Below are 24283 nucleotides of genomic sequence, written 5' to 3'. Positions count from 1 at the left end.
TCCACTTTGTCAACTCTGCCTTCATACATTTGTCGTCTCCATTATTTAAGCGTAGGACAGTTTGAGATCCAACTTTTTCACCCTCACTCATTCCCAGAGGGCCGTTTACTAGGAGGTCGTTTATTAATCCTGTCTCATTACACAGGACTTGATCTAAGGTAGCCTGCTCCCTGGTTGGTTCTGCAACATATTATTCAAGGTAATTATCCCAGATGCACTCTATGAACTCTTCCTCTAGGCTATCCTGGCCAATTTGGTTTGTCCAATCAATATGAAGGGTAAAATCGTCAATGATTATTGCCGTTGTTTTTTTACAAGCCTCCATTATTTCTTGATTTATACTACGTCCAAAAGTGTAGCTACTTTTAGGGGGCCTATAGACTATGCCCACCAATGACGTTTTCCCCTTACTATTCCTTATCTCCACCCAAACTGATTCAACATCTTGCTCTTTTGAGCCTATATGTTGTTTTCACACTATCACACTGATCTCATCCTTTACTAACAGAGCTACTCCACCTCCTTTTACTTACTGTCTGTCCTTCCAAATTGACAAATCCCCCTGAATATTTCGTTCCCATTTGGTCACCTTGCAGCCACGACTCTGTAATGGCTTTCAGATCATACACATTTACAAGTTTTTGTGTCGTCAACTCATCTCTATTGTTACGAATGCTGTATGCATTTAGATAAAGAGCTTTTAAATTTGTTTTTGTCAGCACTTTTTCCTGCTTTGACCCCACTTTCTGATGCACTTTCATGTTTATACATGGTGTCCCTTCCTGTCACATTCTGGTTTTCATTTCCCCCAGTGATACCCTGCTCTATTGCCTTCTCCTTGTTCTTTCACTTCTTAAAATTCTGTTCAGCCGAACCCCCCCCCCCCCCTCCCCCCGCCCCCCACCTCCATTATTTAGTTTAAAGCCCTCTCTACAGCCCTAGCTATTTGATTCGTCAGGACCCGAGTCCCGGCATGATCTAAGTGTAGCCCATCCCAACGCAACAACTCGCTCTTATCCAAATACTGCTGCCAGTGTCCCATGAACCAAAACCCATTTCTCCCACATCATTCTTTGAGCCACGTGTTTAATTCTCCGATATTTTATATCCATGCAAATTTGCTCGTAGCACAGGTAGTATTCCAGAGATTATTATCTTTGTGGTTCTGTTTTTTAATTTGGCTCCTAGCTGCTCAAAATCCTTCAGCAGAACTTCTTTGTTTGCCCTCTCTATTTCGTTGGTGCCCACGTGGACCACTACAACCGGATCTACCCGCTCCCACTCCAAGTTCTTCTGCAGCCCAGACGAGATATCCTTAACTCTGGTACCGTGCAGGCAACACAGCCTTCGGGACAAATGCTATCGGCTGCAGAGAACTTTATGTATACCCCTAATGATGCTGTCCCCTACCACTACAACATTTCTTTTCACTCCCCCACTTGATTTGCCCCCTGTACCACGGTGCTGTGGTCAGTTTGCTCATCCTCCCTGCAGCTTTCGTCCACACATGGAGTAAGAGCCTCGAACCTGTTGACTCTTCCATCAATACCTCCTGGATCTCCATACCAGGAGGTGGGGCTCCTCCATCAATACCTCCTGGATACCCATACGTACCTCACATGTAGTCACACCCTCCTATCCCTGACCACGGACCAAATTTTAATTAATTAATCTAAGGGGTGTTACTACCTCCTGGAGCAGAGCATCCAGGTAACTCTCCTCCCTCCCTGATGTGTCGCAGTGTCCGCAGCTCAGATGCCAGCTCATCATCATGGATCCGAAGTTCATCGTGCTGCAGACACTTGCTGCAGATGTGGTCGCTGTGGACCTCAATGGGTTCAACCAGCTTCCACATGCAACAGCAGAAACTCATCCGCCCTGCCATCCTAATGTATTTACTACATTAAGTTTCAAGTTTTGTTTTTAGTCCCAGCTCTTAATTCAAACCAATGCCCCAGAAAAGAGAGAACTCACCAACCGATCACTTACCTTCTTTGCTGTGACATGATACTTTGATTTTGGTTCTTTTTACTTCTTGTCTTCAGGTCAGATGGTGCTGCTTTATCTCTGCTCCGATTGTCTGCTGGTCCCACGGTGTTGCACTGTTAAAAAAAATAACGAGAGGAGGAGGATTCATGAATATCCACATTCTCAATGTGTGTGCAAAAGACAAGGCTGAAGCGTTTGCAACCATCTTAAACCAAAGGTCTAAGGTCAATTATCTCAGCCCCAGGACATCGCTGCAGTCGTTTTTCAGGGCCGTTTCCTAGGCTCAACCATTTCAGCTGTTTCATCAATGACCTTGTCTCCATCCTAAGGTCAGAAGCGGCGATGTTCGCTGATGATTGCAGTGTATAGTTCCATTCACTCCTCCTTAGTTAATATATCAGTCAATACCAGTGTGCAGCAATACCTGGATGCCATCCAGGCTTTGGGCTGATATGTGGCAAGAAACATTCACGCAGCACAAGTGCCAGGCAAAGACTATCTCCAAAAGCCCAACACATTCAACGGAATTACCATCGTTGCAACCCCACCATCAACATCCTAGGTTTTACCATTGATCAGAAGACTAACTGGACCAGCCACATAAATAGAGTGGCAAAAACAGCGGGTCATAAACTGGGCATTCATTGGCGAGTGTCTCACCTCCTGACTCCCCAAAGCCTTTGAACCATCTACAAGCCACAAGTCAGAAGTGTGATGGAATACTTTCCACTTGCCTGGTAGAGTGCAGCTCCAACAACACTGAAGAAACTCGACAACTTGCAGGATAATGCAACCCGCTTGACTGGCACCCCATTCACCACATTAAACATGCGATCACTCCACCCGCGGTGCATCGTGGCTGCAGTGTGTATCATATTTAATTTGCACTGCAGCAACTCACCAATGATTCTTCGGCAACACCTCCCAAACCCACCTAGAAGGAGAAGGGCAGCAGCCAAATTGGAACACCATCGCCTACCATTCCCCTCCAAACAACACACCATTCTGAGTTGGAAATATATTGCCATTCCTTCATCATCGCTGTGCCAATATCATGGAAATCCCTGTTTAACAGCACTGTGGGAGTAACTTCACCACACGGATTGTAGCAGTTCAAAAAATGCCGCTAACTGCCACCTTCTTATTGCAATTAGTGACGAGCAATAAATGCTGACCTTGCCAGTGATGCCCACATCCTTGGAACGAATAAATAATAAACGCAAGTGTTGAAACACGAATCTTGAGACTTTGCCCCAGTCCGAATTACTGGTTGAAGACATTTATTCACTCTCCACCTATGATAACTGGATAATGCTTGCATTAGATGTTATTTTAATTGAATTAGCTGCATTCTCCATCTGAACTGGAACAGTGAATAATATGGTTTCGAATTGTTGCCGACGGAATCACATCGAAGGAGATATACCTTCTCTGACCAGCAGTCTCACTGAGGTGCAAATTTAGTTCAACTGCAAATGGTGTTTACAAATAACTGAGCAATGGAACAAGGCTATAAAAGAAGTCAACCATAGTAATCGTGTTTTCTGTCCAATCCGGGAGCAGATTTAATATTAGGCAGATACAGACGCACTCTGTTTCCAAGAGGAGAATGGTTCACAGACGAGCGTGTCATTCATACTGAGCCCAAGCGTTACAAAATGTGTATAATACACAACCGTAACAAGCTTCAATTGGAACATCAGAGAGTGCAATCACAGAGCTCAGTAAGTCCGAAGCTACAAGAGAAGGATAAAGGCTCGGTTTTCTGTGACGAGTGGCAAACCTCATTGCTCCAGAAACCCTATGGACTATTTCTGGAGCAAAATGAACAACGGGATAAATCTTCATTACTCGTCTGGATGGGTGAAGGCCCAACAACACTCGAATACTTCAACATCAATTAAAAGTAAACAGTTCGCTCAATCTGGGCTCCTGCCATTGAACCGAATACATGCCTCATCATTGATGCACTGTAACAGCAATATGTAAGAGCTTCCGAATGAACTGCAGCAAGTTACCACAACTAATTTGATAGCACATTCCATATCTGCCACTTGTACTCCGAGAGGAACAAAACAACAATGTTGTGCAAACACCATCACGTCCAGGTACCTCCAAACCATACACCATAGACCTCCAAACCATACACCATAGAACTTTAAATATATCGCAGCTCTTTCGTTGTCACTGGGTCAATCGTCTGACATGTGCTAACGAATACCAGCAGGGGAACACCATTATTACAATTGCAGAGCTTCAAGCTGAAGGCTCTCCAGCAATTTTTCGGACCATGTACTGATGAGCAACAAATTTGGCCCAATCATTGTTGTCCTTATCCCGGGAACAAATGGCAATACACATCAGTTTAAAGACGAAAAAATGTCGGCTCTTGGATATCCTGTGTTAATCTTACGGGTTCCTGATTCCAGGATATGTATATTAGATTTGCTCACGTTCTTTGATACAATATGTCTTTTTCCATGGAGTCATAGGATCGTAGAATCGTAGAATCATACAGCACAGAACGAGGCCCTTCGTCCCTTCGAGCTGAATGATTCAATGATTGATCTTTGAAAGAAATATTCAACCTGTTCCACTCACTTGCTCCTTCCCCACAGTCCGATACATTTTTCCTTTTCATGTATTTTTCCAGTTCACTTTTGAAAGTTATTATTGAATCTGCTTCGATCTTCCTTTCAGGTAGTGAATTCCAGTTCATAATAGTTTCCTATGTAAACTGGAAACGTTTTCTCTTTATTTATTCTATCAAAAGCCTTCAAAGTTTTGAACACCTGGAGTAAGTATCCGCTCGAGAATACCTGCCGAGAGCATGCAGAAAGCAAGCGCAGGCAGTGGAAAGAGCGGCAAAGCAGTCCCACCCACACTTTCCCTCAACGACTGTCTGTCCCACCTGTGACAGGGACTGTGGTTCTCGTATTGGACTGCTCAGTCACCTAAGAACTCATTTTTAAAGTGGAAGCAAGTCTTCCTCGATTCCGAGGGACTGCCTAATATGATGATAATTATCCCCATAAATATTTCTGCTCTAAGGAGATCTATCTCACCTTCTCTTATCTTTCCATATATCTAAAGTCCCTCATCTCTCGTATCTTTCTGATCAATTTCCGCTACAAGCTCTCCAATGCCTTGACATCAGCCCTAAAATGTGTTGTCTAGAATTGGAGAGAATACTTCATCTGAGGCATAACCAGTGATTTATTACTCCAGCACTAATACTAACCTGGCGTGACAAAAATGTTAAATATTTTCGTGGTTATGTCTAATAAAGTATGTGTCAGTAAGCACAGGCATTCATTTTCCAAACCTTCAATAATTGATGTGTTTCCATTCAGTTCCAATTCGTGAAAATCCTTAGACCAGAACTAACACGAGGGGCGAGAGTCGGTGCCTTCTAGTTCACAGCAAACAGTTGACAGAGTTAAATGGCGAGTACTTGCACAACATTTGATGACTAGTATTAAGACCAATAGGCACAGATTCTCTATATCTACGCTGTTTAAACCCCTCTGAGGCGCTACCCCGGCGGAGTGGCTATGGATCTCTGGAACAAGAAGCTCCAACCTCTTTCAGGATGACAGCATTCCTAGTCCTATCACTGCCACTCTGCCATTGCCCTTGCCACTGCGTGTCAACCAGCCAGCCGAGACTGCTGACGCCGATGCCGAGATTGAGGTTGGCCGGCAAGGCCATCTTTAGTCTCCCCCCACTGAGACTGCTGCCTGCCTGCCGCTTCACTTCCAGCTCGACCTCGTCATCCTCTTCCTCCCCTCCTTCCTGAGGTGGTCCCGCTATCCATGATGGCAAGGGCTGTGCACTCACCTGGGCATGTTGTGAAACGTGCACTAGAACACCTCCTCACAGTGCTGGAGAAGTACCACCAGCACTGCCTCTGCAAGATGTTACAAATCCACTGGGAGGATAGACGCACCAACGTCAGTGTTCTCGATCAGGCCAACATCCCCAGCATCGAAGGACAGACCACACTCGACCAGCTGGGCCATATCGTCCGCATGCCTGACACGAGACTCCCAAAGCAAGCGCTGTACTCGGAACTCCTACATGGCAAGCGAGCCTCAACTGGGCAGCGGAAACGTTTCAAGGACACCGTCAAAGCCTCCTTGATAAAGTCCAACATCTCCATTGGCACCTGGGAATCCCTGGCCCAAGACCGCCCTAAGTGGACCACCCAGGGAAGGGGCTGAGCAACTCGAGTCTCGTCGGCGAGATCATGCAGAACCAAGTTAGGACAGCAGAAGGAGCGTGCAGCAAATCATACTCCCCACCCACCCTTTCCTTCAAAGGTTGTTTGTCCCACCTGTGACAGAGACTGTAATTCCTGTATTGGACTATACAGTCACCTGAGAACTCATTTTTAGAGTAGAAGCAAATCCATCTCGATTTCGAGGGACTGCCTATGATGATGAGAACACCACGAAATGGGACAGCCGCTCTGCCGAGCAATGGCAAGCTCCACCTGAGCGGTCAAGGCAGCAGGACTGTTGCTTCTGCACCCCGATGCTGTGCGCAAAGCCACATGCCCGCTCCTCCTGATTCTCTCCAGTCAGAGAGAAGACAAAGTAATCCTGCCCCTGGTGCAGAGAACCTCTGTGACCTCCCGGATGCAGTGATGTATGGTGTAATGGGAGATGTTAGCTATGTCTCCTGTTGCAGACTGAAAAGCTCCGCTTACAAAAAAAAGCTGAGTGCCACTGTGACCTTCAGAGCCATTGGGTGAGCCGTGGCCGCCATGCAATAAGTCAGCACGTCTGGTTGCATAAGATGTCAGATTTCTGTGACCATGTCCTTGGCGAGCAAGTGGTATGAACAGAAGCCTTTAAATGAGAATGAAGGTGTACTACACGAGCACCAACATTTTCTGTCACTTGAGGAACTTGAAGCAAGTTGAGGAAGCTACAATAATTGCAGAAATTTACACGGAGCCAGTTAGACTGAAAAATGTGTCATGTGCAAGATGTTGATGAAGATCCATTTCAATGCCGCTGCTGGAGCCCCCTTCCTGCTGCTGAATGCTTGGTTATCTGGTTGTGATTTACACACACCGGTAAGTGGAGTGGTGACAGTGGAAACGGCAGATCGGGCATCAACTGAGCGTTGCACATTCACCATCGCTACGATCAGCCTAATCTATACATCAGCAGCCGAGTGCACCCATCTGCAGCGCTGCCGACCTGCCCAAATTGTTCCTTCAAACTGCCTTAACGGCCACCGCTTAATCCCCGAATTTCTCGGCCAAGTTTCTATATATATCACGCTTTTAATGTAGTAAATGTCCAAAAGTGCTTCACAGGAGCGTTGTCAAACAAAATGTAACAATCTGCCACATAAGGAAATATTAGAACAGGTGTATAAAAACTTGGTGAAAAAGGTAGGTTTATGGCGTATCTTAAAGAAGGAGAGGTAGAGAGGCGGAGATTTTCAGGCGGCAAAATTCAGGACTGTACGCCTGGGCAGCTGAAGTCAGGAAACCAAAGACGGAGCGATTAAAATCGGGGATGCTCAATAGGCCAGATTTCGAAAAGTGCTGAGATCTTTAAGGCTGGAGGAGCTTAGAGAGATATGGAGGGGTGAGGCCATAGGGGGATTTGAAAACAACGGTGAACATTTTAAAATCTAGGCATTGCTGGACAAAGGCCCAATGTAGATCAGCGAGCACAGGGGTGATGATTGAACAGGCTAATGCAAGCTATGATACGGCAGCAGAGTTTTGAATGAACCCATGTTTACGGAGAGTGCAAGGAGAGCTTTGGGACAATCGAATGTTGAGGTAACAAAGATATGGATGAGAGTTTCAGCAGCAGATGAGCTGAGGCAGTTGCGGAGATAGGCAATGAACGTTTAAATATATGAACAACTGGACAGCAGTATTGTAGTTTTCACAGGAATCGCTGAATAGTTTTTCGCATAACAGGTTAAAGTTCCTGAATCATATGGCATTATAATAGAATTTCACTTAATCTTTCACGTAAACCAGCGACTCAATGTGATTGAATGACTCTACTTGATATATCTTCCCCCGTATAGTTTGAAACTTGAGGTTCTGTAAAGATAAATATTAATGAGACTCCCTTGTGCTCACGACATAAATTTCACATCTCATTTATATTATCTGCGTTATTATAATTAACAAATAAAAGATATTAGTAAAGATTGGAAGCATGATGCCTTTGGATCTCTCAGCTTAGTGTTGTCGAAGTATATTTTATGAAGCCGACTTTCCAGTATATTTTTATTTACCTTTGTGCGGAACAAATGCTTGTCACAGTTTGCTGCCCCAAGTATGGTGTAATTTTAGGGGATTTTAATGAATTGTTCACTCTTTCAACCTTCTCACCACATTTTCCATGTCTTATATTAGATATAAACCAGAAGCTGAAACCTGGATTAACTAACTAGATTTATTTACAGATTTAAGCAAGTACCACACATAGGGAACCCTTGGCACTTCTGCTCCTGGCAGCAGTGGATATAGTGGAAGTCTCTTTACCAACAGTCTGTAACATACTCTAGCAGTTGTGTGCAGTTCCATTTCACCCAGGACCATTTAAGTTATCATGCTTACTTGGTTCAGTCATTCTCTTCCGATAGTCTCCTTGGACTAAAGCATAAATAGTCCAGTAGCCTTTGAACTACCTGGAATGCTATGAATTCTGGTGAGACACGAGAACTTCATATTAATGGTTGAATGTTTGCTCTGATCGGCAACTTGAATGATACATGGTACAGTATTGTTCACACATCCCAGATGAAACCTTCGTGTCATAATTACCATATTAATATTGCGTGATAGTCGAATACAAATACCACTTTCTGGAAGCTTAACATGCAAGAACCAGGTAGCAGTTAGTTATATCCCAGAGGACCCAGACCCAGCTCTAAATGTATATGGTACATCATTAATTATCTATATTTTTAGGCAGAAGGTTTATTCTGCCTCTATCTATCTCTATGGCAATAGGATGTAATTCATTACATTAGTTCTCCCTTCTTCAAAACATTTTTATTGCATCACTGTCGATTCGTCCCCTCAAATCGACTTCAGGACTCACCTGTGATACTAAAACCTATCAGCATTATACTTAACTGCTCTTTTGCAATGAATAATGGGCATGTCACAGGCTTGAAATGCAATATTCCCACATCTAAAATATGGATCCATTCAATAGATTATAGAAGTAAAAGAAATTCAATGGATGTAGCGGGCATAGATTTCCAGAAGGAGTGTTAGCCAATTTAGGCATATGGTATAAGAGAAATTTATTTGAAGACAGAAAACAAAGAATCACAGTAAGTGCATGTTGCTTCGAATGGAGGCGGCTTTGAGTGATTGTTAATCATGGGGTCACTGCTACTTTTATTTTTGTTCTCGATATCTATATAATAACATCAACAATAACAAGAACTTACATTTACTTAGCACCTATAATGTAGGAAAACGACGCAAGCAGCTTCACAGGAGCGCAAACAGAAAATAATTGACACCGAGCCAAAGAAGGAGACATTAGGGCAAGTAGGCAAACATTTAGTCAAAGAGGTAGTTTGTAACCAACGTGTTAAAGGAAGAGACAGAGGTGCAAACACAAATTAATTTGCGAAGATAATTCCATAGCTTAGGGTCCAGACGTCTGAAGGCACAACCTCCACTGGTGGGCTGAAGGGATGGGAGATGCACAAGAGCCCAAAGTTGGAGGAGCACAGCATTAACAGTGGTTTATCTGGTTTTAGGATGTTACATATATAAGAAAGGGCGAGACCATGGAGGGATTTGAACGTGAGGATGAGATTTAAAATATCGATACATTGGTGGACCAGCAGCTAAATTACGTTGGCGAGTACATCGGTGATTTGACAAGGTTCCGTGTTAGAGACAGTTAATAAAAATGAGAGCGAATGGAATTGGAAGCAACGTATTGGCTTTGATAGGGATTTCGTTAGGAGGTAGGACACAGAGAATACCGATAAATGGTATGTATTTAATTTGGCATAATGAGACGAGTTGTTTCTTCCAGGTATCTGTACTGCAGCGGCAGCTTTTCACTACATGTATAAATGACTTGGATGAAGTAATAGAGCTTTATATGTAAGTATTAGTGAGTTGGCAAATCAAGTAATGGCCATGAGTTTGCGGCCATTGATGTAGTCACAGAGTATGCCACTGACATCCATAGGAAATATGCGCTTACCTGATGTGAATCCTCTCCGAGAACCTGCATTGTTTCGCAGCATGGTGGTCTACTGATCGCTTAAGTGTATCTGGGATCACGTGGGGCGGCGATTCTTTCACTTCCTGACTCTTAGCCAATCAGGACACAGTGGAGATCTCTATTGTTTCAGGTTGTAGATGTTCGCAGTTTTTTGTGTAGCGTTCACTTGTAAAATACGTATAGCATTAGTACAGTGGAAAACGGTTCAGTTTTAAAATATCGATAAAAGATTAAATGAATGATAAGCGAACTTGCCGTGGGTGAGTTCAGTGTCAGCATTGCATCTTACTGCTTATTATAACGGATTTTGACCAAACAGGCGAGCTAAACTGAGAAGTCATTGTTAATATAATTTCAAGTTAATGAATACCTATGCTATTTTCGCATCCGCCTTCCTCTTGCGCTATGCTAATTGGCTCATGTAGCTGTTTGCACCAACCATAAAATCTTCCAGCGTAATTAATGCGTAGTAGGTGGGCAATTAGCCCTACTTTTTGGCAGGACGTCGATTTAAATGGGGTGAAACATACAGGAAAGCCGCTGTGGATTTGGAACTGGACAGATCACAAGTTCGTAATTTAGCGCATACACAAGCAGAAATCACCAACTTCCGATCAATTTCAAAGGCGCAATGATGGCGTACTCTGGGAGCACGGCTTCATATGGACCACAAACTCACGGCCAATATAAATGAGGGCAGAAAGTTGCAAAAATGCAATCGCCCTGAATTAACGCACCCTATGGTTTCGTACGAGTCGCGCATGCGCCCATTGAGGTTCTGCAAGTTCCGGGTTTTGGTACGATAAGCGCTTGCACCTCAACTCGGAACTTGCGATCTGTCAAGAATCATCATGACAGATCACACGCATCCAAATATAAATGTCCTCCGCAGACGTAGATTTGGGCTATTTGCACAACTACTGCACAGCAACTGCCGCTGCAATTCATACGACTGATAAAACTGGACGGAAGGCTTGTTTTTATCGGCGTAAAACTTTCAAAGGACAGCAAAACACATTTTTTTTCAATAATTCTAATATTTATAGGCTATTAAATAAGGTGTTTATTTTTAGACGCTTTAAAATATTAAATTCCATTTAGATTGATTTTAAATATGCGAGTTTAAAAAATATATATTTTAAGCATTGTGTGTTTTGCGTGGTATTCCCATTCATAATTGTGGTGATTCTGGACATACGGAATCACCACAAGTATGAATGGGAATAACCCTACTTAGATTGGTTGGGCCAGCCGACGTCATCCCAGGGATGCGTACAAAGCATTTGCATCTCTGGAATACATGGGCCTCTACGCATGCTTTCACTTAGAGGCCCAGGACCACAATCTCTGAATCTCCCAGACCGGGAGATAGATTCAAATGAATTATTTAAGTCTGAGTCATCCGTCCACTGTAAGCCACCAAACGCAATTTCTGGGACATTGAAAGATTAAATGAGCGGGCAACACTGTGGCAGGTGGAGTTCAATGTAGGAAAGTGCGAGGTCAGTCACCTTGCAACTAGGAAAGAGTATTTTCTAAATGGCAAGAAGCTAGAAACTGTGGATGAGCAGAGAGATTTAGGGGTCCAAGTTCAGAAATTGCTTAAAGCTACAAAAAATAATTTCAATGGTCAATGGATTGTTGGTCTTTGTCGCAAGAGGGCTGGAATGGAAATATGTAGATGCTAGGTTACAGCTATACAGAGCTCTGGTTAGACCCAATCTAGATTAATGTGTTCAGTTCTGGGCCTCGCACCTCAAGAATGATGTATCGGCCTTGCACAGAGTGCAGCAAAGATTCACCAGGATGACACTGGGGCTAAAAGGGTTAAATTATGAGGATACGTTTAACAGACTATACTTGTTAATTGGAAGATATTTCTGTCAGTCAAGACTGGATGCCTGACAGCACTGAGGCAGTGGCGGGTTTGAGAGAGGTGGTGGTGAGTTACAACTAGGTTCTTCAGCATACATGTGGAACTTGATGTTGTGTCTTCTGGACGTCGAGGAGGCTCAGCATGCACATGAGAAATAGGAGGGTTATAGGACTGAATGCTTTATGCATAATGTTATTACTTAAACTCGTTCCTGTTATAATCTGTTAATACATCAATGCAATATGCAATGTAATTTCCAACTCACATGTTCCACATGCATACTCTTATCATTGCCTTTTTTTGCTCTCTGACATTCTTCCCTAATCCCCTTCACTTCCTTATCTCTTCAAGATATTTATTTCAGAGAAGGCCTATCATTCATTATACATGCAACCTAATCCCAGACAATGCATCTTTCCACATTTTGGTGCTAATCACGGTGTCCCTTTATGCTTGGAGACTAATTCAATTCCATTAAACCCTTCTAAAACTGCTGTGATCTAAATTAATATGATGCTGGCTATTCTGCTCACTATAACTCCTCTTACATGTAGCAGTCGTTATGACTTTGGCATTAAAATATATTTTATGTTCACCCCACGTGGATTGTTCCGTTGCCTTCCCATTCAATTTACTAATTGAAGAAAAATAGCTCTTGTCGGCTTTAAATATTTGCACTAATTTTAATGGTAACTAAGGTAAGGTCTACAAAGGATTAGCAATTTACTGAAGCACTGTGAAACGTTGACGGAGCCACCCCGGATATAATTCTACAGACGGCACTTTCACAGAGAAATTTAAAACAAAATAGTACAGTGAAACAAGAAAAGATTTAGGTGTCAACGGTAGAAAGGGATATCCTCTTCTCCTTTATTATCCTTATTCTCTCGTCTCAACTTTCAATCTGTGATATTGACTACATACCACAGTTTTCTACTGATTTAAATTCTCATTTGGCTGTAAACGATGCTTCTTCTCAGGCTTGCATTGGAGCTCATGTTTTGCCACCTTGTTTACTAGCTCAGGAATGTGGGTTATGTACGTACCTCCACAATGTATCAACGTAATCGCCCATTGGTCAGAGTCTTCAAGCAAGCCTGGGCCTTGTGGAGATCTGGGTAACAGACTTGAGGGCATTTTGTCTCACAATTCTTTCATTATACTCAATGTGAATAGCCGAGGCATCTTTACCTAACTGCATCACTGCCTAGGTCTAATATTTAATGGCTCACTTTAACCTCTGCTCTTATTCATCCTTCTCCTGCACAATTTCCTTCAATTTATTACAATGATTTGCACATTATTCTAGTTGCGCTGTTAGTTCTTGACAGGTTACATACGCTACTTGCTGTTCGCCCTTTATTTTTTCATACTAGTTCTTCATTTCTTATTCTAAACTTCTACGGCCTTATTAAAGGCAAATAAAACGTGCTTTGGTGTTATGCTGATAAGGCTATCGGGTACTAAAGAGCTATTTCTTTGGCACATGAACCAACTCGCTCAGGTGTTCCCCATCAAGATCGCTAGTGTAAGATGACCAACAGCATGGCTGGAGCTGTATTAGTATGCATATTCAGCTAAGTTCTCTATTACGTCTACATTTCGCTATTAACGCCAATTTCAATGGCTGTTATCGAATTCTCTCCAATACATATTTGGGTTGGCTCAGGGGTCATTAGTCCCGGAATCGCTGGACAAATATCCACTGCTTGCGTCCTGTTACAGGTTGCCAACACTGTTCTATCAATAGTAATTAACATATTCTAAGGCGCATGAGTAAGTGATACATTGATAGCTGTTTATTGATATTTCAGTGCGGACTAAGACTACAGGGAAGTAATATACGTCTGTATACTCAGAAGTAGCAAGTATACTTGTGACATACAGACGATGCTGTTCAAGGTAGTTTGCAGCGCTCAGAGAGTTATTGCTGATCATTCATATTTATACAGATTATCAAACAGGAATAGCTGAACTGAGTTGCAGTAGTTCCGCCCGTGGAACTCCATCTCAACTATTGTCTTTTGTGTCTCTTGTTCTAACCGTATATGTACCAGACGGTTCCAGTTTCTTTCAGCTCAAGATCTCATAAGCCTGCTTTCATACATGGCTGCGATGAGCTAATTTTCCATTATCCCTTATCGAGTTTGTCCTATAATAACATTAGTAATTCTCAAGGCATCCTGCCGTATTTTATTCTGATCATGTCAGGTTACCTAATTTAGCATTTATCTATGAGCACCTCCCAACATTCCACAGCGATACCTTTGGATCACGAAGCCTTTTTTCAAAAGGGTTATTTATACAGTTCGTGTTCTTATGCGTCAGGTTCAATACGATGCAAATTAAACTTTAACATGTGGATGTTTTTATCAAGAGATCCGTGCTTTAACTACGTGGAGCATGAATTCAGAGATGGCATGTAAATACTTGAAGCGGATAGAATTACAGGGCTATGCGGCAAGTGCAGGTTAGTGGCGCTATTTGGATAAGATCTTTCAAAGAGCCGGCAGAAACGCGATGGGTTGAATGGTCTCCTTCTGTGAGGCATCATTATATGATTCTCGAAGTTCTCTTTTCAATTCAGGTTATATTCCCATTCTACTCGGGCCTGATTAAGATTGATATTTTCCTTCGGGTATGATACAACGTTATTTGCTACTTATGTAGTTTTACAGTGACGTCATTCAGAAATTGGGAGAATATTAAAAACACACACACACGAAATGCAGGTCAATCAACATACAAACACAAATTAGCATTTTACAGGTTATTATATTTCGACCGTCACATATCCGTTCTGTAAAATCCTTATTTCTACCGGAGGTTTTATGTTAATCTGAAAAAGTTTTCAAAGAGTGGAACCTCGAAATTTGGACGTTTTAAAACGGTCATAAATTCGGAGAGAATTGAAGCAAGAAATGAATAAATTCATTTGAACAGTGGAACAATAATTTTATTACACTGCAATGAGACAATAAAGCTATGATGACTGCACAGTCAGCACACTCTTGGGTTACACCTGGTGGAATTAAACAAACAAACTGCATATTTATTTTTATAACTTGAAATATAACAATTGAAGTAAAACAAACATATCCTTAAAATTCGAACTTTGATCAAAGAAAGTTTACTGATGGTATATTAGACGAATGCATTAGATTATCGAATCAGATACAGCTGGATCTCGCAATGCTTGTTTCAAGCGGGTTTGCCTGAGTCTCGTGTTTAACCACACAAGAGTAAAGCTCGTGTGAGTTCCAGTCTGAGGCTGGCAGAGTCAGATAACTGCTCACACTGAACGTGTTGTCCGTCTGCTGCTGCATCTGACTGGTCTCAACACCATTCCCTCTTACACTGCCATCTACAGTCCACTCAATCTCCACAGCTTCCGGGTTAAAGCCGTTCACCAAACATACCAAGGTCGCCGTGTTCTTTGCTGCGATTTGATCCGATGAAGGCGGAAGGACGGTCACCAAGGGGGCGCGCGGATCTGAACGGAAAAGTAGAAACAACCCGTGAAGACCACTCTGAATTGGATGTAAAAAGTCAAAATTCAACGTTTCATTTTTCAAAGTTTTAAATTTGGTACCACTGTACAAGCTTAAGAGTGTAAAAATGGGAGATTAAAAATGTTCTTTAACAAATTACTTGATCTAGAAAACTATATAACGAATTGCAGAGAAACCGAGGGCTCGTGCCTCTAGAAGAAAATAAAACTGGAAGACTGTTCGCTCTTATTTGGATTCAACCTGAAGGTTATAGTTTTTCTTTCGTTAAATTTTATTTTAATTTGTAGCCCAATCTTATTAAGAATATTACCGTGCAAGTTTAATAACGCTGAACGGGGCCAACCTTGTACTTTTACATGGAATTACATAGAATTTACAGCACAAACACATTCCACTCGGCCCAACTGGTCTATGCCTTTCATGCTCCACACGATCCTCCTCCCACCCTACATCATCTAACCTGAGATGCATGTCCTTCTATCCATTTGATACGCATGTACTTATCTCGTTTCTCCTTAAAGCCATTTCAGTATTTCGACTCAACTGGTCCCGGTAGTAGCAAGATGCACATTCTAACCACTCTCACGGCAAAGAAGTTTCTCATGAATACATTCTTGGATTTATTAGTGACTATCTAGTATCCCAGGTTTTGGATTAACTCTCAAGTGGAAACATATTTCCTAAGTCTACACTATCAAACCCTTTCAAGAATTAAAACACCTCTATTAGGTCACCGCCCAGCATCTTCAATGATTCAGAGCCGCAGTCTGTTCAGTCTTTTCAGTCGGTTATAATGAGAATGCTGGGATAACTATTGCCCCTGGCAGAGTTACGCTTGAGTAGCTGTATGACGTCATCGCTACGCAGTTTTTCCGCTTTTAGCTGCCTAGTCAGGCGTGGAACCATCTGCTGCAGAAAGCGAGGGCCATTATATAGCACCGCATCCGTTTTCACATATATTACTTGAAGCTCAGTGATAGTAAATTTAAACAAAGCAAGAAGCTACAGACAGAAATCCCTCTCTTTTAAGGCAATGATTGAGGCGGGGGCTGGGGTTGTGATTTTCTGCTGCTGCTCGAATAATGAAGTGGGATGATGGACGTCCACTTGAACAGGAATGTGGGATTCCTCTTTGTGGCGTCATCTAAAGGAAAGCATTTCCTTCAAATCCGCATTCCTTCCATACTACTATTGCCTCGGTTGGGCGAATCCAGAACAAGAAGGCAAGGTCTTAAAATTAGAGCTAGGGCATTAAGGAGTGAAATCAGGAAACACTCTTTCACACAAAGGGTGGTGGCAATCTGAAATTTCCTGCTCCAAAAAGGTTGTGGCTCTTGGGTGAATTGAGATTTTCAAGACTATGATAGATTTTTTGTAGGCTAAGGGTATCAAGAGATTGGGAGCAAAGACGGCTAAATTGAATGGGCCTACATATCAGCCATGATCCAATAGAATGGTAGCTCAAGGGGCTCCATAGTGCTCTGCTGTTCGTATATTCTGATGTGACGCCTGAAAAAGAGGCTTAAATCTAAAACGTTCTGATCCAGACGTGAGAAAGTTACAAACTCAGACAAATCAACCGCCAGAGTAGTTTGACAGTATCATTTCCTATTGTATTATTTTTGAAATTTAACTTACACCAGATTTAATGCAGTACCTTTTCTACGGCATGTAGCTAAATATTATAATCAAAATGTCGATTGAGTGTCACGGATTAACTGCAGAGTTATACCATTTTACCGACAGAATGAAATAATAACTCGAATCCTGGCCCGCGATTCTATTCATACAAAATGAATTGGATTCGAAAGTAATGAGTCTATCAGTGGGCATAATATTGGCACGGGATCAAACACTAAAGTTTATTACAATGCTACAAATACACGAATAGAAACATGGGAAGGTGTTTCAGGCTCTTAGTTGCCGAGGACATCCAATCATGCACCCTTCCGTGCTGTCGTCTTCTGGGAAAAGCATGTGCGCAGTTCCGGGAAAGCTCTGCGAAATTTCTCTGGAACGCTTGAAGGTGATCAAGCAAGATCCAAGATATCATAGTCACCCATGATGCATCATTTGACCTAATTAAGCTATCACTCTTCAGCCAATATTTTCGAGTTTCCTTGAGAACATAGAACTAAACTAGAGAGGACATGACCGTCTCCATTCATAATGTCTTTCCAAAGGCAACAAACCTCTAATCCCATTTTATCTCTGGTAACCTCAATATGCCTGTAAAAATATAATATCAACTTCTTCAAATCTGCAACTTATATTAAAATTTCGATCCCAATCAATTTGATTTATAGTTATTCATTACATACGAGTGACATTGTGAATTAATATTTAACAAGAAATAAAATACTGAGAATGTCTCACTGACGACACACGCTCCAACTCTCTGATTCTGAATCTTTAATGGCACCGTGTCGGGGAATTAGAAAATATTTAGCGTTATAGTTTTCTTTTTAGCTCTACGTGAGTCGAGTCATTAATCACCGCGCTGGGATAATGACACTCAGTCACAAGTGTGCAGATATTTTTAAATGCCGTCCTATGCAGCTTGACCAATGCTTTACGAATATGTTTCAAATCACCAAGAAATGTTCATTACACTGACGCAAGCTCAATTCCACCGACCCAAAAATAATTATTCGGAAGATGCTAGAATGTCATCTATAACACTGTATTGTTGTGCGAAAGTTCCATCAGCAAACAGAATAGAAACACCAAGAGAGATTCGGTGAATTATAAATCTGTGTTGAAAAGCATTTTCACTACAACCGGATTAACCCAGCAATTGAAAAGTTGTACTTCAAGAAGCCAGATGTACATATCAAAAACTGTACTTTCTGCCCAGATTCAGTTTAGTTCCTTTCCCGAAAGTGAGCCCACCACCATTGTTATCCCAGGCACCACAGAAGTAATCGACGGCATCCCCGGATTGTAAGTTGCTGATGGTTAAATGCATGACGTTGCTCGAGGTGTCCCTAGATCCAGTGAATCGATGAGGAATCCCCGCACCACTGCTCGAGAAATAATCATTCCAAACATAGGCAGGGGCACTACCGGGTTTCTGTGTAATAGTTGCCCATGCTGCATCCGGACAGGGTGCAAGTGACTTTGACGGTTTTTCCCAGTGAAATTGGGATGGACAGCGGCTGAGTCAGCACAGTACCGGCGTTTGTACCTGGTGAAATAAAAAGTTACGGTTAAGTGCCTCGGAAATAAATCGCGAAAAATAATTGCAATTCAGATCGGTGAAGCTTAAGTACGGCACCCGATCAGCGTAATGCAAAGAGCAGGAATATTGAAGAATTACAGAGAAGAATACAGAGCATCAAGGCAGCGAGAACTGGAAGCCACACTCATTTTGCAGATTTTTAAAAATCAAAGTCAGAACAAAATATTTCCCTGCACGAACCTAATGATCCTGCACCTTCTAAACCTCCTTAAGTGCATTTACACAGGAGGATATCACGTCCCATTTAATATTTATGCAAATTTCTGTCACGTCGCGACCGTTTATTGGATCCTTGGAATCAGTCTGATTAATGTTTGCATGAAGTAAATTTTAGCTGATATATTTTTGTCAATTACTTGACCCGATCGCGACATGCAGAAATAGTTGAGATGAAATCTCAGCATGCCTAAGAAGAGAAGGGGACCTGAATGAGTTCATGTGAAATATTCATTGGCTGCTATTTAGCAGAGACATTGCACTATTTAAAATCTGTTAAAATGACGACGCAATGAATTTCATGCAAACCTGAAATGTAGATGTAGCAAAACTACACAGTGCAATTTGTCCCAATGCATCATTGTTCAATTGAAAGAGAATCAACCTATAGTGATTCAACCATTCACTAAGACAACTGGAGGCTGCGAATGGAGAGAGTGTGGCATATCGCATAGCTCCGTATTCTTCTATGAACACAAGCCTTAGAGAATCGGATTTCATTTTTAACATTCATTGCCCACGAAGAACTCATTTTTTTTTCAAATAAGATCAATAAAGAATACTTGTTAATATTCTATAAATTAGTTCTCCCAAAATAGCTTTAAACACTGTAGTTTTTTTATTACCTGTTTTAAACGAGAGTGTTATTTTAGAGAGATAGAATTGCATCAATATTATCGCTCAATATAGATATTTTAGAATCACACAAAGGATAGATTGTACTAGCCGCGCTCCCGCAGGCGATGGTCTGGGAGCACGAACTGAGACATAATGTTAAGGCGCATTGAGGATTAACTTGCTTCATTGGACAAAAGAGCGTGAACTAGGTGAGCCAACAGGCTTCGTTTACATTGGGCAGAAAGAATGATGTTGAAAGGAGGAACTGAGGGAAATCCTTATTAGTCGGGAAATTGTGTTGGGGAAATTGATGGGATTGAAGGCCGATAAATCCCCAGGGCCTGATGGACTGCATCCCAGAGAACTTAAGGAGGTGGCCTTGGAAATAGCGGATGCATTGACAGTCATTTTCCAACATTCCATAGACTCTGGATCAGTTCCTATCGAGTGGAGGGGTAGCCAATGTAACCCCACTTTTTTAAAAAAGGAGGGAGAGAGAAAACAGGGAATTATAGACCGGTCAGCCTGACATCTGTAGTGGGTAAAATGATGGAATCAATTATTAAGGATGTCATAGCAGCGCATTTGGAAAGAGGTGACATGATAGGTCCAAGTCAGTATGGATTTGTGAAAGGGAAATCATGCTTGACAAATCTTCTGAAATGTTTTGAGGATGTTTCCAGTAGAGTGGACAAGGGAGAACCAGTTGATGTGGTGTATTTGGACTTTCAGAAGGCTTTTGACAAGGTCCCACACAAGAGATTAATGTGCAAAGTTAAAGCACATGGGATTGGGGGTAGTGTGCTGACGTGGATTGAGAACCGGTTGTCAGACAGGAAGCAAAGAGTAGGAGTAAATGGGGACTTTTCGGAATGGCAGGCAGTGACTAGTGGGGTGCCGCAAGGTTCTCTGCTGGGGCCCTAGCTGTTTACATTGTACATTAATGATTTAGTCGAGGGGATTAAATGTAGTATCTCCAAATTTGCGGATGACACTAAGTTGGGTGGCAGTGTGAGCTGCGAGGAGGATGCTATGAGGCTGCAGAGTGACTTGGATAGGTTAGGTGAGTTGGCAAATGCATGGCAGATGAAGTATAATGTGGATAAATGTGAGGTTATCCACTTTGGTGGTTAAAAACATAGAGACAGACTATTATCAGAATGGTAACAGATTAGGAAAAGGGGAGGTGCAACGAGACCTGGGTGTCATGGTACATCAGTCATTGAAGGTTGGCATGCAGGTACAGCAGGCGGTTAAGAAAGCAAATGGCATGTTGGCCTTCATAGCGAGGGGATTTGAGAACAGGGGCAGGGAGGTGTTACTACAGTTGTACAGGGCTTTGCTGAGGCCACACCTGGAGTATTGTGTACAGTTTTGGTCTCCTAATTTGAGGAAGGACATTCTTGCTATTGAGGGAGTGCAGCGAAGGTTCACCAGACTGATTCCCGGGATGGCAGGACTGACATATCAAGAAAGACTGGATCAAACTGGGCTTGTATTCACTGGAGTTCAGAAGAATGAGAGGGGATCTCATAGCATGTCTCCAAACTACCCATCTGCAGTCTCAATCCAGGAATGCTTATTAATCACGAAATTGCTTTAGTGGGAATTTAAAAAGTATCGTATGAAACTTTTGAATTTGTGAATTTAGCCTTTTGCCAACAATTAATGCCGGCGTGGAAATAGGGGTCGTGTATAAACCAATCTGAAAGACTAGGAAGCGGATCGCGCCCGCCCCAGCTCTTTGAAAGCGCATTCGACGTATGCTATTTCTCGGATATATTCTGTCCTTTTTGAAACGCTTATCTTCTTCCCTTTTTAGCCGCTACCATGGATTCTGCTCGCTCCACTCTTACAGGTAGGACACTCCCTATCCTCACAGTCCCTTGTAAGCATTTGGTGAATGGAGCTTACCCCGTCTCCTCTCATAGCTAAAACCTCACAGCAGTGGTAACATCGTTATAAATGGCGTTTGTACCCCGTCAAATACATTAGGTTGGTCGCCATTTGTGCCTAGCTATCACTTAACCATCACTGGCTGCTGATTTACAAGCTCTATATGAATATATTTTAAGGATAATAGTCTTGACATAAACTTACTCAATCTGCCAAGCAAATCCATCGATGCAGCTCTATCCACCATGCTCGTTATATCCTCAAAGAATTCTAGTAAATTAGTTAAACATGATTTCCCCTTCATGAATCCATGCTGCGTCTGCATGATTGCACTATTCATATCTAGATGTCCCGCTATTTCTTCCTTAATGATAGTTTCAAGCATTTTCCCCACTACAGATGTTAAACTAACCGGCCTATAGTTACCTGCCTTTTGTCTGCCCCCTTTTTTAAACAGAGGCGTTACATTAGCTGCTTTCCAATCCGCTGGTACCTCCCCAGAGTCCAGAGAAGTTTGGTAGATTATAACGAATGCATCTGCTATAACTTCCGCCATCTCTTTTAATACTCTGGGATGCATTTCATCAGGACCAGGGGACTTGTCCACCTTGAGTCCCATTAGCCTGTCCAGCACTACCCCCCCTAATGATAGTGATTGTCTCAAGGTCCTCCATTCCCACATTCCCGTGACCAGCAATTTTTGGCATGGTTTTTGTGTCTTCCACTGTGAAGACCGAAGCAAAATAATTGTTTAAGGGCTCAGCCATTTCCACATTTCCCATTATTAAATCCCCCTTCTCATCTTCTAAGGGACCAACATTTACTTTAGTCACTCTTTTCCGTTTTACATATCTGTAAAAGTTTTTACTATCTATTTTTATGTTTTGCGCAAGTTTACCTTCGAAATCTATCTTTCCTTTCTTTATTGCTTTTTTAGTCATTCTTTGCTGTTGTTGAAAATGTTGCCAATCCGCGAGCTTCCCACTAACCTTGGCCACCATTGGTCTTTGATTTGATACTCTCCTTTATTTCCTTGGTTATCCACGGCTGGTTATCCCTTCTCTTACGGCCTTTCTTTTTCACTGGAATATATTTTTGTTGCGCACCATGAAAGAGCTCCTTAAAAGTCCTCCACTGTTCCTCAATTGTGCCACCGTTTAGTCTGTGTTTCCAGTCTACTTCAGCCAACTCTGCCCTCATCCCACTGTAGTCCCCTTTGTTTAAGCATAGTATGCTCGTTTCTGACACAACTTCCTCACCCTCAATCTGTATTACAAATTCAACCATACTGTGATCACTCATTCCGAGAGGATCTTTTACGAGGAAATCGTTTATTTTTCCTGTCTCATTACACAGGACCAGATCTAAGATAGCTTGCTCCCTTGTAGGTTCTGTAACATACTGTTCTAAGAAACAATCCCGTATGCATTCTATGAATTCCTCCTCCAGGCTACCCCGTGCGATTTGAGTTGACCAATCGATATGTAGGTTAAAATCCCCTATGACTACTGCCGTTCCTTTTTCTCATGCCTCCATTATTCCCTTGATTATTGCCCGCCCCACCATGAAGTTATTATTTGGGGGCCTATAAACTACGCCCACCAGTGACCTTTTCCCCTTACTATCTCTAATCTCCACCCACAATGATTCAACATTTTGTTCATAAGAGCCAATATCGTCCCTCACAACTGCCCTGATATCATCCTTTATTAACAGAGCTACCCCACCTCCTTTCCCTTCTTGTCTATCTTTCCGAATCGTCAGATACCCCTGTATGTTTAATTCCCAGTCTTGGCCACCCTGCAACCATGTTTCTGTAATGGCCACCAAATCATACCCATTTGTAATGATTTGTGCCGTCAACTCATTTACGTTATTTCGAATGCTGTGTGCATTTAGGTAGAGTGTTTTAATCCTAGTTTTTAAACCATGATTTTTACTTTTGACCCCTCCTGCAGCAGAGGTAGCAGAACTGTTGCTTGTGCAACCTATTGTCTGTTCAAAGCCACCTGTCCGTTACTCCTCATTCTCCCTGTTCAGAGAGAAGACAACGTAATCCCTGCCCCTGGTATAAAGAGCCTCTGTGGCAGCCTGGATGCAGTGATGTATGGTGTAATGGGAGATGTAAGCTATGTCTCCTGCTGCAGATGGAAAGTTCCGCTGGGGAAAACACTGAGGGCCACGGTGACTTGAGAGCTAATGGAAGACGGCGTAGCTGCCGTGCACTAAATCAGCAGATCTTGTTGCAGATGCTGGCAGAGTTCTGTGACCATCTCCTTGGTGAGAAGTTGGCATGAGCAGTAGCCTTTAAATAAGAATGAAGGCGTTCTCCACTAGCACCAACATTTCCTTTCACCTCTGCAACTTGAAACAAGTTAAAAAAAACTACAAGATTTGCAGAAAGTTACACAGAGCCAGTGAAACTGAAAAACCATGCCATCTGCAACTTGATGATAACCCTTTTAACTACCGTTGCTTGAGCTTCCTTCCTGCTGCTGAACGCTTGATCGTTTGGTTGTGATTTGCACACGCCGCTAAGTGGAGTGGTGACCGTACAAACCGCAGATCAGGCAACAAGTGTGCGTCGCACACTCACTGTCGTCACTCACTGGGGATAGCATCAAACAAGCAATTAGGGATCCGTGCAATAAAGGTACAGCAGTTATCATGGGCGATTTCAATGTACATATTG

General features: G+C 42.4%; 2 pseudogenes; one reads left to right on the top strand and one right to left on the bottom strand.

The window, feature by feature from the left end:
• Positions 1-24283, top strand: part of LOC139269228 (immunoglobulin lambda-1 light chain-like) — a 100767-nt pseudogene that overhangs the window by 43293 nt on the left and 33191 nt on the right.
• On the bottom strand, positions 15279-21838 carry LOC139268352 (immunoglobulin lambda-1 light chain-like; annotated as a pseudogene).

Source organism: Pristiophorus japonicus, chromosome 8 (assembly GCF_044704955.1).
Source record: "Pristiophorus japonicus isolate sPriJap1 chromosome 8, sPriJap1.hap1, whole genome shotgun sequence".
In the NCBI taxonomy this organism is placed as follows: Eukaryota; Metazoa; Chordata; class Chondrichthyes; family Pristiophoridae; genus Pristiophorus; species Pristiophorus japonicus.
Note: the sequence above shows the minus strand (reverse complement) of the source record. Positions and strands in the feature narration are given on the sequence as shown.